The sequence below is a fragment of the Gossypium hirsutum genome, chromosome A10 (assembly GCF_007990345.1).
Source record: "Gossypium hirsutum isolate 1008001.06 chromosome A10, Gossypium_hirsutum_v2.1, whole genome shotgun sequence".
In the NCBI taxonomy this organism is placed as follows: Eukaryota; Viridiplantae; Streptophyta; class Magnoliopsida; order Malvales; family Malvaceae; genus Gossypium; species Gossypium hirsutum.
Window position 1 is genome coordinate 71,936,068 of NC_053433.1, and position 17,704 is coordinate 71,953,771.

Sequence of the window (17,704 nt, forward strand, 5' to 3'; positions counted from 1 at the left end):
ACTCTCTAAGTAGGGTTACATGGCCGTATCAAATGTCGTGTGTCAGGCCGTTTAACTCTTGAAATAGCCCCACACAACCATGTGTCAGGCAGTGTACTAGGTCGTGTAACTAACTGACTTGTATACAAAGGAACCTATAGGGGACACACGCTCGTGTCTCAGGCCGTGTGGACATAAATTTGCCGAAAATCAAGCCATTCCCAACACCAACTTATGCATAAACCTATAGGACTTTTGTGCACATAATCAAGGCATCATAATCCTGTCAAAACATATATATTATGACCAATTCAAGAGTCCTAAATCAACCAACCAATATGCCATTCAAGGCACCTCAAATGCAATCATCAAAACTTACCTAAACATGTATTTGTTACCACATTTCAATCATCATCTACTAGTTCAATAACTTTCAAAACATGTTATAACTTAACCATATTCAAGCTACCTCAAACAAACTATATGAACCATTCCAAAACATGCAATATAAGATAGCACAATACACAAACCATCAAGGTATCAAGTGACATCAACCAAGATAATTGATACATACCAAAACATCAACTAATCATTCACTAAATACCATTACAAGTCACCTATACATGTTATTATAACCTTGAAAAAAACATCAAAAACTACCAAAATTTATGTTGGATAATATGATAGATCTCCGACGAGCTTCCAAACTGATCGAGCTTCCGATAATCTATAAAACATAGGAAAGAAACTACGTAAGCACATAATGGTTAGTAAGTTCGCAGAACATGAAACACAACTTACCATTTCATTTATATAACATTAAGTACAAGTATAATATAATCCAACCATAAGTTTGGCACAAGCCTATGCATCATCATCAGTACACAAGTTAGTGTATTTATACATAATTCACTTGAATCAACCACATGAGAAGTCATTTCCATATGAAATACATCATTTGAATCATTCATCCCTTCCATGAACAAATGCATAATATCATTTGGAAACTTACCATTTCAATCCATTTCCTTGTCTGTTGAACCACTTAAAATATCCGATTCTTGGGAAAGCTCACACAAAGTGTACTTAAACATATAATAGTAACCTTTTATTTACATTGTTGCTCACACGACCTATGAAATGGGCCTGCTTACACGAGCTGTGGGTCGGAATGTTAACTACACAATACTGCTCACATGAGCTGTGGAGTATCCGTAACAAATGTAGGATCTCAGCCATCGATAGGACATTCAAGACCAGTACTCGAAACATGAAATCCCTAATGACATGTCATTTGTATCCTACGAATTCCTAAGGTTCAACCGGAACTCGATAATCATCATGGCACTAATTTGGATATACATCATTCAATAGCATTATCAATACATAATAACATATAATTGCATAACATGAATATAGTAATCCATACATACGAACTTACCTCGACAACTAGGGCATAAAAACAAAGTCGAACTAATCCGAGTCTTTTACTTTTCCTTGATCTAAATCCATACATGGTCTATCTTGATCTAAATAGACAAATTTAGTCCATTTAATAATTCTATTATTCAATTCAGTTCACATTTCATGTTTATACAAAATTACTATTTTGCCCCTAACATTTTAAGTTTTCACAATTTAGTTCTTAAGCTCATAAATTGAAATTTAAGCATTTTAATCCTCTTCTCAAGCTAACTGATTTCTCTAAGGACTTAAACCAGTCCATACAAACCATCATTTGACAAATTTAACATGAACTTTTACTATTTTTACAAACAAGTCGCTAAATACAATTTTTATCGAAAATCACTATACAAAACTTGTGTATTTATCAACAAAGACCCATAATCTATCATTAAAAATCAAGAATCATACAAATTATTCATGGCATAACCCTCAATCTTTAACATTTTTACAAATTGATCCTCGGGCTAGCTAGATTAAGCTAAAACGACTTCAAAAACATAAAAATCATTAAAAACGGGCTCAAAATCACTTACATACAAGGGGAGATCTTGGCCAAATCAATGAACCTTAAAATGGCTATTTTTTTTATGAAATTCGGTGGAAGAAGATGGATGAAGATGGAGAAAATTTTAGTTTTATTTATTTTAACCTTAATTACTCATTTACCTTTTTAACCTTTAAGAACATTCAAAATTTCAAATAAACTTTGCCGTGTGATGCGTCATTGAGAGCACCAAAAATATCATATTCTCTATAAAATAGTAAAAATAACAGTAAAGGGGAAGTAAGGTCGAATCCTCAGGGACTGGATTGTACGAATGCTCGTTTCTTGAAATCTTGGACAATTTCTTGGCCAAAAAAACCTGCGTTCCTGAAAAATTAAAAAAAAACCAGAATTAAGAATTTCGATCTGGAAAAATAAAAACATAATTTAAAGTGAATTGAAATTGCGAAATTAAATAAATGGCAAAAATTAAAATGAGGAATATAAAAATAAATAGAGTTTAAGAAAGAGAAAGTTTCTTATGTGGAGAGATTCCAGCCTCCGGTTGTCTCGTTCCACCTTAGGTTCAATCATTGGCTTTTAAGTAACCCTTCTCGAGCACGATAAGCCATTTATAGTAGAAGAGGACGCTTACGACCACCAGCTCCAATGATTTAGACTTAAAATTTGATGGAGCCTGACTATAGCTAATAATCGCTTTTGTGGGACTATCTTTTGCTAGATCATCACTTCCTAATAGCAAATACTACGCCGTTTTGTCTCTTGGATTCGCCAACCTCTGACGCAAAAAGCCAATGAACCGACTGTGCAACCTTCCCAAAACGTAAAAAGCGGCCGTTCCTTGCATAAGTTGAAAAGATAACCTATTAAGAGGCATGGACAGAAGTGTCATCCCCGTAATGCGGAGAAGCGATGAATACCTTGTTGAGAAGGCTAAGCACGGGTTCTAAGCCTCATGAACCTTTTTGGGAAACCTTGACAACCTTCGGCTAGATTGGTTTAGTGGCCCATGATTTTTGGGAAAGAAATAAATATAATAGGAATGAAATTTTTATTGAAGAAAATATGGAGAGAATAAAAGACAGAGTTTTTGGGAGAGGGAGTGTTTACAGGAAAAAGGTATGATCAATATGTGCCACACCATCCCCTATTTATAGTACTAGAAAACCTAGTCTATTCCTAATTAAATTCTAACAGATAAATACAAATAAATAAAGATAATTAAAGATAAATGAAAATAAATCCTAAAATTAAATCTAAATAAAAATCCTTAATAATTATCCTAATATAATCGAAATTAAAATAGAGTCTTGTGCTATAAAATCTCTTCTTTTGCATTTTAGTCATTGGGTCTTCCATGTTTGCATTTTTGGCACCACTTCTCTCTTTCTTTACATGTTGGCCTATTATATCTTCAAATTCGCGCTTTTTGCCTTTAAATTTCCTCTTGCCTCCAATTTAGTCCCTAAAAGATAAAAGACCACAAAATAATTCAAATTAGTAGGATCATACTCAAAATAATCATGCAATTAGCACATAAAATATGTCGTTCTGGAGTATTATCAAATTCCCCCTACTTAGCCCATGCTTGCCCTCAAGTATGGTTCGTATCCACTATAAAAATTAAATCTTGCCATGAGAGAAATATTACTCCAAAGTTTTATAAAAGTTAGAAAAAATGCATACGAAAAATAAAGAGAACCGTTAGCTTGATTTAAGTAAAACTGAAAAAGTGTTCCAATTAACACACACAAAAATCAGGATCAACTTGGATTATTTCATGAAAATTAGGTAATTTACCAAACCTATCAATACACCTTATTTGTAACATCCCAAAATAGGGCCTAAACGGAACAGTGGTTGCGAAACCATAAATTTGAGGTAGAAAAATTTATTTTATTATCATTTTAAGGTTTATGGCATGATTTCATGATTGTGTGAAATTTTCGTTTAGAAATTTTATCGATAGAGGGTCCAATTTGATATTTAGGACTATATTGCAAAAATTGTAAAATGTGTGTTCTAGTTCACAAAGGCATTAAGTACTTGTGAGTAATGGGTTTTTAAAGTGTACATCCTTGGATAGTAATTAGACCATTATACTAGTTTGGACAAAAATACCTAAAGGAAAATAAAACACCATAGTTTTTAATTAAGGGCATTTTGGTCATTTAGTTATTAAAATGAATTTAAAACAAAATTAAAAGCCAATTTTTGTCCATCTTCTTCATTAGGCCAAAATTTCAAGGTTTCTCCATAGCTAGGGTTTGTTCCAAGCTTCCAAGCTCCATAGTAAGTGATTCCAAGCCCTGTTTTTAATGTTCTTTACGTTTTTAAAGTCCCGGTAACTTGATTAAGCTTATTCTAGCAATAATTCAACCTAGGGTTCATATTTGGAAAAATACCCATAGGTGAAATTTGTGTATTTTGGTGTTTTATGATAGAATATGAGGTTTTAAATTATGTTAGACAACTTTTGCTACTCGGTTTTAAGTGAAAACAAGTAAAAGGGCTTAATCGGTAAAAATACCTAATAGTCATAAGTACATGTTAGAATGAGAATTTTATGTTGTCATAGAAGGGGAAAATGATCAGCATGTCATAAAACATAAGAAAATATGATGAAGTTTAAATTCCGAGCCTTGGGGAAAAAGTGTAAATATGTAAAAGTTTAGGGGCAAAAATGTAATTTTGCCAAAGTTTGGGTCAAGGACTGTTTTAATAAATGTGAGTATTAAATAAGCTAAATTTTTTTATTATAGATCAAGAAGAACAAAATCTAGAGTTAGACCAGGGAAAAAAAAGATAGTGGACTAAATCAATATAGTTGATCGTATTTTGTTTTGAGGTAAGTTTGCGGTAAATAAATGCAATATTCTATTATTTTATATTAATTTTGTTAATTTCCAGCATGTGTATATTTATTTTATGAAATTATTCAAAGAAGACTCAAGCATGAATTGACGGAGAAGTAATTTCAGAAAGTCCCGATTGAACCTTAGGAATGTGTAGGATACAAATGTCATGACATTAGGGTTTAAGGATACCATGTAAGACCATGCCAAGGCATGGCAATTGGTAAGGTTTCTAAGGCAAGGAAATCATGTAAGACCATGTCAAGACATGGCATTTATAAGTTACTATAAGGCAAAGGTCCCATGTAAGACCATGCCAAGGCATGGCATTAGTGAGTTCATAAGGCAAGGATACCATGTAAGACCATGTCAAGACATGTCAATGGTAAGTTTCAAAAGGATACCACGTAAGACCATGACAAGTCATGGCAATGGTAAGGTACTCGTGTATCCTTAGTATTCCAAGTGGTTCAACGGGAAAATTTAAAGAGAATATCAAGGTAAGGTAAGGTAAGGTAAGACGAGTTATACTAAAAAGGTAAAACAAGTTCATGCTAGAAGAGCAAAGGTAAGTACATAATGTTCATGTATGCTTGATAAGGAAAAAGGTAAGTAAAATGTATTAATAAATTTGATTAAGTAAGTAAATATTTAAGTAAGTGAGTAAGTGAAGAAGTTTAAAATATGTCTATGACAATTAATGAAGTTGCATTAAGTAGTATCATGCCAAATAGTAAGATAATTCTTATGAATGTTGTTATTTATTTGCATGCAAACTTACTAAGCTTAATGCTTACCCCATTTATTTTCCTTCTTTTTATAGTTTTGTCAAGCTAACTCGGGGATCGTAAAGTACGTCGGAGATTCGGGCACACTATCACGAGGATTATTTTGGTATAGCTAGACGTTTCATTTTGAGTATGACATGTATAGCATTGTAGCCATTTTGTGTGTATGATCTTATGATATGGCTGATGAATGGTACATAAATGCTTGATAAAGATTAGCTATTGGAATGGCTAATCAAGGACATGTTTGGTGTTATGTATGCCTAAATGCTAGTTATTCTATGGAAATCATGAAAAAGGTGAAATTAGCTTTAAAACAGTATCAGACAACAATAACAACGTGAATTTGGAAAATCACTAAAAATAGTAGAAATGGATTTAGATAGTGAATGAGATATAGAATTAAAGCTTGATGAGTCTATTTTTATATGGATGGAACAAAACAGGTATATGAGTTATATTTTATGAGATATTTAAATTTTTGTGAAACAGGGCCAGAGAAATTTCTGGATCCCCTGTTCTGACTTCGGAAATTCACCAAACATTGTACAAAGATAATTAGAAGTCATGCTTTACATGTCCAGATTCCATTTGAGTCTAGTTTTATGAGAAACAAATGGAATAATAATTGAAACTCTTTACAGGGAGATATTTAATTCATAATACACAGGGGTCAGAGTAGTCGAACCCTGAAATAGGGGAGACTTTAACTAATAAACTGTACTAGGTGGCCCAAAAAAATTCTAGAAAAAATTTATTTGATATATATATAAGTCTAGTTTCAGGAAAAATTTATGGAATTGGATTTCGAGTTTCGTAACTCGAGATATGAATTTTAAAGCGATTGTGACGCAGTTAGCCAGCTTGTCTGGAAGTTCTAAAATAAATTGTTTGAGCTATTTAATTAATGAATTAAGTTCGTTAACACCTCATGCTTGACTGTACCGACGATCTCGGGTTCAGGGCGTTACATTATTTATTTCTCCCTTTAGCCTCCATATTTTATTAATGCATTTTTCTTTTTTTCTTCTTTTTTTTTAATATTTCAATTTTATTTTTTTACTTTCACTTAGGAATATACTGAACCTTTTGACGTGAAGAGAGATGACAACCCAAGCACCCCTCCCCGGTTACTCAGCCCAGCACATTCCTAATTTTATTATTCCTAAGAACATATCGAACATTTTGACGCGAAGAGAGATGACAACCAAGCACCTCACCCCGATTACTCAGCCCAACACATTCTTAGAAATTAATTCCGGTTAGTGGAGTTTTACCTAACACGTCACACAACCTTTTGACGCAAAATAGGATGACAACCCAAGCACCCTACCCCGGTTACTCAGCTAGTCACGTCTTAAGCTGCACTCATAGCCACGGAAATATTATTATTAATAAACGAAATCTTAATTTTGGAGGACTTATAAAAAAATAATCAAGTGTCAAGAATAAGTTTTAGTAATCACCTTAATAGTCATGAACATATTTTGAGCATGCAATTGTATTAAGTGTCTTTTTGTATTTAGACTTAATCAAATTTACCAAAATCAAGATAGGGTTAACTTCATTAATCATAATTATTTAAACTAAAAGAAATAAAACAGTAGAGATGAAATCTATCAAGCAAAATCATAATTAACTCAGTAGGTAAGAATCATGCATGTGGGTCAAACAGTGGGCAAGTCTTGGTCAAATTATTGGGCATGAAAATAGGCAAAATATTCTTTAAAAAAATTATATGGGTAGCAACAACCAAATCAGTAGCAACAACAAAAATTCAACATCTAAAACGACAAAAATAATGAGGAATGCCTCCCCCCCACTTAAAACACATAGTCCTCGATGTGGAATAAATAAAATAGGAGAAAAATATGTAGAAAACTCCCCGTGTAATTACTGTCGTTCGCGTATGAAGGTAATGAGATCGGCTAGTTTCTGGCCAAAAGTGTTGAGTCGAGATTCGATATGTTCAAGGCTTTGTTCAACGGTTATCGAAGGTTAGGCTTGGGTCGGTGTGTTGTTATGATTTTACCGTCGAAAGATTCGTTCAATCGGTACGGCGCGAACGCTTGGAAGGACAAAAGGGAAGGAAGATAGAATGCCAAGAAGCAGTCCCATCGAGTTGAGACATCGAGCATCCAAAGAATCGGCCTAACAAGAAACATGTAATTCTAAAATAGGAGCATTAGTACCATGCAGAGAAAATAACAGCTGTGTAATAAAAGAGCCCAAAATTAGAGGTCGCTTTGCATTTATAACATGTTTGAATTGAAGCATATACTAATAGCTCAAATTTACCGGTTGACCAGTATACATACACCATAATAAAAATAACTCCGTCTTCAAGACGATAGCCGAAGCATCTCGACGACCTGAAAAATTATAAGCCAAATAACGATGTATGTAACATAAGTCGGGGTTACGAAACCATAAATCTTTTGAGGTTTTTGGGCTATATATGGTTTCGGCATTATTAGTTAATAACGCAAAGACCTCGTCAGCTCTAAAATCTGTAGGAAAAGTGCATAGGTTGTTTTTATAAGCAGTGCACATAGTATAATCCTCAGTCACAAAAGATAGTGCAATATTAAAATCAGTAATTGACAAGCGATGCAACGTGCCAAGTAATCGAAATCGAATGACACTAGGTGTATCCAATGAAATATTATCGTGTCGCTGAAAATGAAATGGAATAAAATTCCAATACCAATTCATAATATGCATAGTGAGTAATATCAAAATTTCTAATCCAACCAACATTGCGAAAATAATTGGTAACATCAGTTCCAATACGTAAAGCATCCAGAACAGGCAATGATAAACACTTGGAAGGTACAAGTTGTTTATGGCGTAAATGATCATACCTGTTCCGGCTAGTAGTAGTATCGAAGACTATGTTACCGTGTAAATGGCATTCGGGAGGTAACATATTTGCTCGAGATCGGTAGGTGCGTCCACGAGTAGGCAACGATTGCTGGTCGTCGCGACTCTCGTCTGGAGTGGGGTGTCGGTAACTATCAACGCTGGAGTCAGAGGAAGATCCCGTAGGCGCGGTTGCTGGTTGGGCCAAACGGTATAGTTGTCGTTATTGGCGCAAGTGTTGAGTCGATTCAGGTTCACTAGAGGAACCGGTGTTTGACGGAGTCGGTTGGGCTATCGGTCGTGGTGGTCGACATAGGTGCCGGCGTTGGGAAGATGCGAGTGCTCGTATTTGCGCTGGTGGTGGAAGGCAGAGAACGGGTTCAGCATTTAGAGGAGAAGGCGACGGAGATAAGGATGACACCAATGTCGCGCGAAGCAGAGAAGGGGAAGCCGCTTTGTCGTGCGGAAGAGAAGAAGGCCGCGGCACCGTGGTGTACATCGTGGTGTGTGATGAAAGGGAGGACGACGCAGTCAGAGTTTGCGGCGAGGATGATGTACCGTGTGACGAAGTGAGAGAAGAGGAGGACAAGAGAGAGGAGGTGTGCGTCAGAGAAAAGGAAGAGGAGGAGGCCCCGTCGGTGAGATTGACGGCCTAGGGGCGGAGAAGCAGTGCCGGCGGTGGTTTATAGTAAAGGAGGTTTCGGTGGCGGCGCGGCTCCTTATGCGCACCATGGATGACGACAAATCGGTGGTGAGTGGTGGGGGAGAGTATTTTTGGCGGCTAGGGGGAAAAATGTGGGAAAAAGATGGGAAAAACTTAGGTTTTAGGGTTATTAGTTGGCTGAAAATGAGTGTTTGGCTGCAGGAATAGGGCTGTTTGGTTGTAGGTTTTGGGTTATCTAGGGCAGGAAGGTGCTATTCCAGGCTGGAATAGGGATGGGATATGGGCTGGAATAGGGGTTGTTGGGCTGTAGGTTTGTCTTTCCTTCTTTCTCCCTATATTCGTTTCAGTTTACCTAGAAGAAGAGAATTTTATTAATATCTAAAAATAATAAATAAGATAATAAGATAAAATAAATAAGAATAAATGAAATAAAATTAAAATAAAAATTAGGTTGCCTCCCAATAAGCGTTTGTTTAACGTCATTAGCTCGACCCCTTGAATGGTTCTATGGTGGCTCTAACTGAATTTTTTCGACCATGTGGGCCTGAAAATTTTCGTAAAATGGCTTCAACCATTGGCCATTGACTATGAACCGCTTTCCTGATTCTTCACTTTCTATTTCAACTGTGCCATGCGTAAATACTTCAGTCACAATAAAAGGTCCTTGCCACCGAGATCGAAGCTTACCTGGGAATAGATTTAATACGGAGTTATAAAGCAAAACTTTTTGTCCTATCGAAAAATGCTTCTAAGCTATTTTCTTATCATGAAACAGTTTTGTTTTGTCTTTATAAATGCGAGCATTCTCGTAGGCATTATTATGAATTTCCTTCAATTCTTGAATGTCCAATTTCCTTGCCTTCCCTGCGGACTCTAACTCCATGTTACATTTTCGAATAGCCTAATAAGCTTTATGTTCCAGTTCTACTGGTAGATAACACACTTTACCAAAAACAAGTCGATACGAGGTCATGCCAATCGATCCTTTATACGTTGTTCGATAGGCCTAAAGTGCGTTATTGAGCCGAAGACTCCAATCCTTTCGGTTGGGTCGAACTGTTTTTTCCAAAATAGACTTGATCTCCCTGTTTGAAATCTCTACTAGGTCGTTCGTTTGGGGATGGTAGGTTGTTGCTATACGATGATGATCTCCATATTTTGATAATAGTGCCTCCATAACCTTGTTGCAAAAGTGGGTACCACGATCATTGATCAAAGCTCGAGGTGTGCCAAACCTAGAAAAAATAGTTCGTTTTAGAAACTCCACAACAGTTTAGAATTATCATTGCGAGTAGACTTTTCTTTTATCCACTTAGAAACATAGTCTATTGCAAGAAGTACATATACGTTTCCAAACGAAGAAATAAAGGGGCCCATGAAATCAATGCCCCATACATAAAAAATGTCACATACATGAATCGGGGATAGGGGTATTTGATTTCGTTTAGTGATGTTACCTGTATGTTGGCATTTATCACAAGACTTACAGAAGTTATATGCTTCGCGAAAAATTGTGGGCCAATATAGCCCGCACTCCAATACCTTGTGAGCTGTCCGTTTAGGGCCAAAGTGACCTTCACAAGCTTCTGTATGACAAAAAGTAAGGATAGAGGTTACCTTGGTTTCTGGAACACATCATCTTATTATCTTATCTGAATAATGTTTCCATAAGTATGGGTCGTCCCAAATGTGATACTGAGCTTCCCGTCTAAGCTTGTCCTTCACGGAACGTGCTAACTCAGTAGGTAATGATCCTGTGGTTAAGAGATTAACTATATCTGCATACCATGGATAGTGAGCCTCGATCGAAAATAATCTTTCATCAGGGAACTCATCCTTTATAGGAACATCATCAAATGGAGTTTTTATCCTACTCAAGTAGTCAGCCACCAGGTTTTCACATCCCTTTTTGTCACAAATTTCAATGTCAAATTCTTAGAGCAGCAGAATCCATCTAATGAGCCTTGGTTTCGCCTCCTTCTTTGCGATCAAGTACCTAAGAGCTGTATGGTCAGAAAAAATAATCACTTTAGATCCCAATAAATTAGATCAAAATTTATCTAAAGCGAATACAACTGCTAAGAGTTCTTTTGTGCAGCATCTAGGGTTTTGGAGGCATAACGAATGACATAAGGCTCTTTGTCTATCTTTTTCCCTAACACGGCTCCCACACTTCTTGCGTCGCACATAATTTCAAAAGGGTATTTCTAATTTGGCACTTGCACTACAGGGGTGGAAACCAATTTTTGCTTGAGCGTGTCGAAAGCCTCCTTACATTTTGGGCCAAACTTAAATTTATTATCCTTCTGTAATAACTCGCACAGTGGTTCAGCTATTTTTGAGAAGTTCTTTATAAGACACCTGTAAAACCCTGCATGGCCAAAGAAAGAACGAATTTCCCTTACAGTGGAGGGATATGGCAAAGAATTAATAATGTCAATTTTGGCCTTATCGACCTCAATTCCCTTGGCAGAAACTATATGACCTAGAATCAAACCTTTGTCTACCATAAAATGACACTTTTCATAGTTTAAGACAAGATTAAATTCTATGCACCTATTCAAAATTATCGTGAGGTTTTTAAGGCATTATTCAAAACAATTTCCATACATAGTAAAATCATCCATAAAAACTTCGATAATTTTTTCCACATATTCAAAAAATATACACATCATGCATCTCTGGAATGTGGCTGGTGCGTTACAAAGTCCAAATGGCATCCTTCTGTACGTAAAAGTGCCAAAAAGTGGTCTTTTCTTGATCTTTTGGTGCGACTGGAATTTGGTAGAAACCTAAGTATCCATCAAGACAACAAAAGTGAGTTTTACCTGATAAACGTTCAAGCATTTGATCTATAAAAGGAAGAGGGAAATGATCTTTTCTAGTGTAAGAGTTTAACTTCCTGTAATCAATGCAGACACGCCACCCGTTTTGCACTCGAGTTGGTACTAAGTCACCTTCGGCATTTTTTTTTACTGTCACGTCCGTTTTCTTGGGCACGACTTGTACCGGACTTACCCATCTGCTGTCAGAAATGGGGTAGATTATGTCAGCATCCAGTAGCTTAATTATTTTCTTTTTTTTACCACCTCTATCATATTCGGGTTTAATCGCCTTTGGGCCTCTCGCCTCGGTTTTACGTTTTCCTCCAAGTAGATTCTGTGTGTGCATGTCAAAGGGCTTATTCCTTTTAAATCGGCAATGGTCCAGCCAATCGCGTCCCTATGTCTTTTTAGTCCTTGGATCAAACTTTCTTCTTCAAGCTTAGAGAGTTTGTTTGAAACTATGATTGGTAAGTTATTACCTTTCCCCAAAAATGCATACTTAAGATGTACGGGAAGCAGTTTCAATTCCAATTCTAGAGCTTGCATAATAGAAGGTAAAAGTTTAGTATTTGATGGAGACAATAACTCATTAACAGATTCATAGTTATCAGATATAAATTCAGATTTATCTTCATAAATCGACTCAAAAGTCTCGTCTACTAATGAGTCAATTATGTCGATATGGTTTATGCTCAAAATTTCGCTTGGATGACTTCACGATCTCCCAATCAAATTCCATCGTAAGAGTTCCGCTTCTAATGTCGATCTTGGTACTAGCGGTGCTGAGGAACGGTCGACCCAGCAGGAGGTCCAAAGGTCCAGTAGTGTTATCCTATCACATAAAAATCTGTAGGGAAAATAAGTTCGTTAACTTTCACTAGTACGTCCTCGAGGACTCCTTCGGGGTGCACAACAGACCTGTCTGCCAGCTGAATTATAACACTTGTTTTCGTCAAAAAACCCGCGTTAAGTGATTCATAAATAAAATAAGGCATAACATTTATGGAGGCCCCTAAATCACGCATGGCCTTCTTAATCCCCAAATGGCCTATTTTGCATGGTATAGTGAACATACCCCTATCTTTACATTTTGCCGGCGTTTTCCGCTGTAGCACTGCGGATACATTCTCACCAACACTTACCTTTTCATTACCTGTTAGTTTTCGTTTGTTGGTGCAGAGTTCTTTGAGGAACTTGACATACCGCGAAATCTGTTTGATGGCATCCAACAGTGGTAAATTGATCTCGACATTCCTGAATGTTTTGAGGACCTCTTTGTCTTCCTTACTTTTTTGACACTGATTTAATCGTCTTAGGAATAGAGGTTGGATTTTTGGCAGTGGGGCTTTTGCTCAGACCATGTCTCCGCCCATGTGTTTACTATTGAGCATACTGATTTGCATAATTTGGCACGACCGGATCACACGCCCATGACATACGGCCTAGACACATGCCCGTGTGTGTACCCGTGTGGACAATTTTAAGGCTATTTTCCAAGCCATCTACCACCCTTAACACTTACACACATAATTTCACTTCAACACATGCAACATGGCACATTTAATTACGCAAGAAAACATATTCATGGTTAATCCATGACTTTATAATGTGGACATATTACATACTCCAATCATCATACTACTATATGGCATTCCACACCAATATCATTTTTATTCATCATTGTAATTATTCTTTCAAGTTACTCAAATACACCATTATTATGGTCGTACCTATTAATTCCCGTTCATTCATTAACCACATATGCCACTCATCTCACATTATCATCCATAAGCAACCAACCACATCAAGCATAAGCACATTTGCATGCATGCATAAATGATTAAGGTTGCAACCCAATAACCAATATGAGCCATCTCTCATGGCCATATACAAAATGAATCAATATTATCATAAGCCAACACCTTTGGCTACATCAATATGACATATGACAAAAAGACTAAGTCCCTATACATACGATACTCAAAATAATAAGTCTAACTATACCCAATTCTCAAATTGATAGTGTGATCGAGTCTTCGACGTTCCACGATTCCTGAGCTAGCTTGGCGACACTTTAAGAAAAGGAAGGGAATGAGGGTAAGCTTTAAAGCTTAGTAAGTTCACATGCAAATAAAATGCAACTAAAACAAGCCTTAGTCATACATTTAATACAATGAACAAAATCTTGCATTTTATCAAATCTCTTAAAATTATTTTCATATACATATATATATACATATTCTTACCACAAGTTCATCATGTCCCATGTCATTCTCATGAATTCGATGTACATACCTGTGCCACTTGCACATAATGATTTACTTTTTCATCTTAATGCAATCATTAAGATTACTTATTAAGCTTCTCTTGAACTACCCGTTGAACATTTGGAATACTATCGGATACACCGGAATCTTGCACGTAAGTGCCCCATATGTAGCAAATGCTACTTCATATCTCATATCACATGTTGCTCACTTTCGAGCTACTCACAGGTTCGCTCATACAGGCTGTCATGTAACACCCCAAACCTGGCCTATACGTTATGTCCGAATCTAGCGATGTCACATGATAGTGCTTTTGAAATCGTACTTGGCGAGTAAAACCCGTTTAAGTTACTTAGTCTTTGTTATGAATACAATGTATCTTTTTTTTCCATGAAAGCTTTGAAACAAACTATTTTAGGAAGACCCGTAATTAATTTCTGAAAACCTTAGTTTATAAGAAAAACCATTTATTTTTAATGAAAACAGAGTTTGATCACGCTTGTCGAAAATAAAACATCAACAATATAGTCCAAGTTAAAACTAGATAGTCAAAAGTCCCATAACTTACAAGGTAAAACCTAAATTAAAAGAGGTAGAAGAAAACTAAGAAAACTACATAAATATAGTACGTAATCTTAGTGGTCACCACTGAGATTTCCGCTACTTCGATCCGCTTAATGCTGGAGATTATCTGAACATATTAAACAGAAAAGAGTGAGTTTTCGCAAACTCGGTGTGTAATCTCCACAGAAAAATATGCACACAACACAAATTCGAAATTAGTCATGTATTTATACATAGTTCGAGCTTAAGCCCTTTACAGAATCAGTGTGGACCTTAGCCCACTCAGATACAGAACAGAGTAACAGAGTCCTACCCACTAGCCTTTACACACCAGCTCCGTCCAACCCTACACACCATGTGCGGATAAAATCAACCCACCCATCCCTACACACCATGCCGTACGGAATGCGACACATAATTAGATAATTGTAGCTGTACTACCAGTTATCAAGCTTAGGAGCCTTTCAGAACACTTCTTCCATATGCAATAACCAACCCCGTTGCAATGTAGTATATAATACATGACATGCAAATATGCAATCAATAGATCATACATACAAACCGGCCTACATGCAAAGTGTAACATGCTAGAGCACATATATCTCATAGTCAGATCACATAATCAGAGATTAAAAAACTCTTACCGACCCTACAGTAGGTTCTAGTCGACTTGGGTGACCCGAGCAACCTTTCAGAGTATTTTAGAAAATTGGGCTCATAGGCCCATGTGGCCTGCCAGTGTGGGCCCACACAGACCAAACTATCCGCCTAGCCCAAAATTCCACACACCCGTGTGGTTCACCCGTGTAGACCCACACGCCCGTGTGGCCTACAAGGCCTAATTGGTCTAGTCCGTGTCTCGCACACGGCCTAGCATGTCCTTACACGGCCGTGTCATGTGTCCGTGTCATGCGCACACGGCCTAGTTCGTTGATCACACCCCCGTGTGCTGCCACAAGGCCTACCACACGGGCGACCACACACCCGTGTGGCGTCGACAGTTTTATTTTTTGGCTTTTGCCGATTCTCGTTTCCTGTGTTTTCAGGTACAAAGCAAGTTTCGATTGAAGCTAAGACGAACTCGAACCTTCCCGAACTTATATTTGCCCAAAACTACTCAATTAGACACTTAATCATCGAATTAAAACCAATCCACATGGAATACTTAATTAACGAGCGATTGAAACTTACCCCTATCACTACAAATTCGGTTCGCTAACGAAGCAGCACGAGAAGAGTCTTGATCATAGCAATGTGATGCTGCCAAAACATCAGAATAAATATCCTCAATCAAAACTTAACGTCCTAATTCACAATCCATAAGAGACTACTTACCGCAGTTATTCAAAAAAACGTCACAGATGAGAGAGGGAATACGATTGCCATCCAAAAAAGGAAGCAAAAAGAAGAATGAAGAGTAAAGGGAGAATTTCGGCTGGGGAAAGGAAAGAATGAGAAGCAAATTCCCTTTAGGAGGGGAGAAAAATTGAATTTTTCAAAAGGTTCTCGGGTAAAGTTGGACTCACCCTGAATCTCTTAATTCTCTCTTACTTCTACTCCCCCACTCTCCCACTACACACTACTACTCAGAGTCTCTAATCAGCACAACTCTAGCTGAAACTAAAAGTAAAAATACAACCCTTGTCGTCCTAGAGAATCGAACCAGAGACCTCCCTCATCCCAACACTCCACTTATCCACCAGGCCAACAGGCCCATTCTATTGATTACATACCATATTTTATTTAAAAACCTATCAACCAAAGATTGGGCTTTACTCACAAAATACCCAAATTTTCCCAAGCTACGGCTTGAACTTAAGAACTCTCACAAAGACCCAGAACACTTAACCACTGAAGCTGATACACACTTGTGTGTCAATTATTTACAGAAACAAATTTATCAAATGTTGGGGCGTTACAACTCTACCCCCTAAAAGAAAATTTCGGCCTCGAAATTTTACTTGATCAAAAAAGGTGAGGGTACTGCTGATGCATTGCCTCCTCAGTCTCTCACGTAGCCTCCTCAGTCCCATGATTACGCCATAGAACCTTAACTAGTGGAATGGATTTCCTCCTCAGAACCTTTACATCACGATCCAGAATCTGAACTAGCTCCTCCTCAAAGGTTAGATTTGGTTGAACCTCAATTTCCTCCACAGGAACTATATGCATGGGATCAGAGTGGTAACGTTTCAACGTCGAGACATGGAACACATCGTGAATGCAGTCAAGCTCTGAAGGTAATTCCACCTAATAAACGACCGGTCCCACTCGTTTCAGAATCCGATACGACCCAATAAATCGAGGGCTCAGCTTACCCTTGCGACCATACTTCAAAATCTTCTTCCATGGCGAGACATTGAGAAAGATGAAGTCCCCCACAGAATACTCTATCTCTCGTCATTTTAGATCTGCATAAGACTTCTGCCTATCGGAAACCACTTTCAGTTGATCTCGAATCAAACAGATCTTGTCCTCAACTTCAGAAACTAAGTTTCAGAAACTAACTCCGGACCTAGAATACGTCGCTCACCCAACTCAGTCCAGCATAGGGGAATGCTACACTTACGACCATATAGTGCCTTGTAGGGTGCCATCTAGATGCTAGACTAGAAGTTGTTATTATAGGCAAACTCCGCCAAAGGCAAGTACCCCTCTCAACTGCCTCAAAAATCGATAACACAGCTCCTCAACATGTCATCCAGTATCTAAATCACCCTCTTTGACTGACTATTTGTCTGAGGATGGAAAGCGGTACTAAAGTCTAACCTCGAACCCAGAGCCTCATGTAGCTTCTTCCATAACGGAGACGTGAAACGAGAACCCCTATCAGAAATGATCGAGACAGGTACCCCATGGAGCCTCACTATTTCAGAGATGTAGAGTTTAGCCAATTTTTGTAAAGAGAAGTCTGTCCTAACTGGGAGA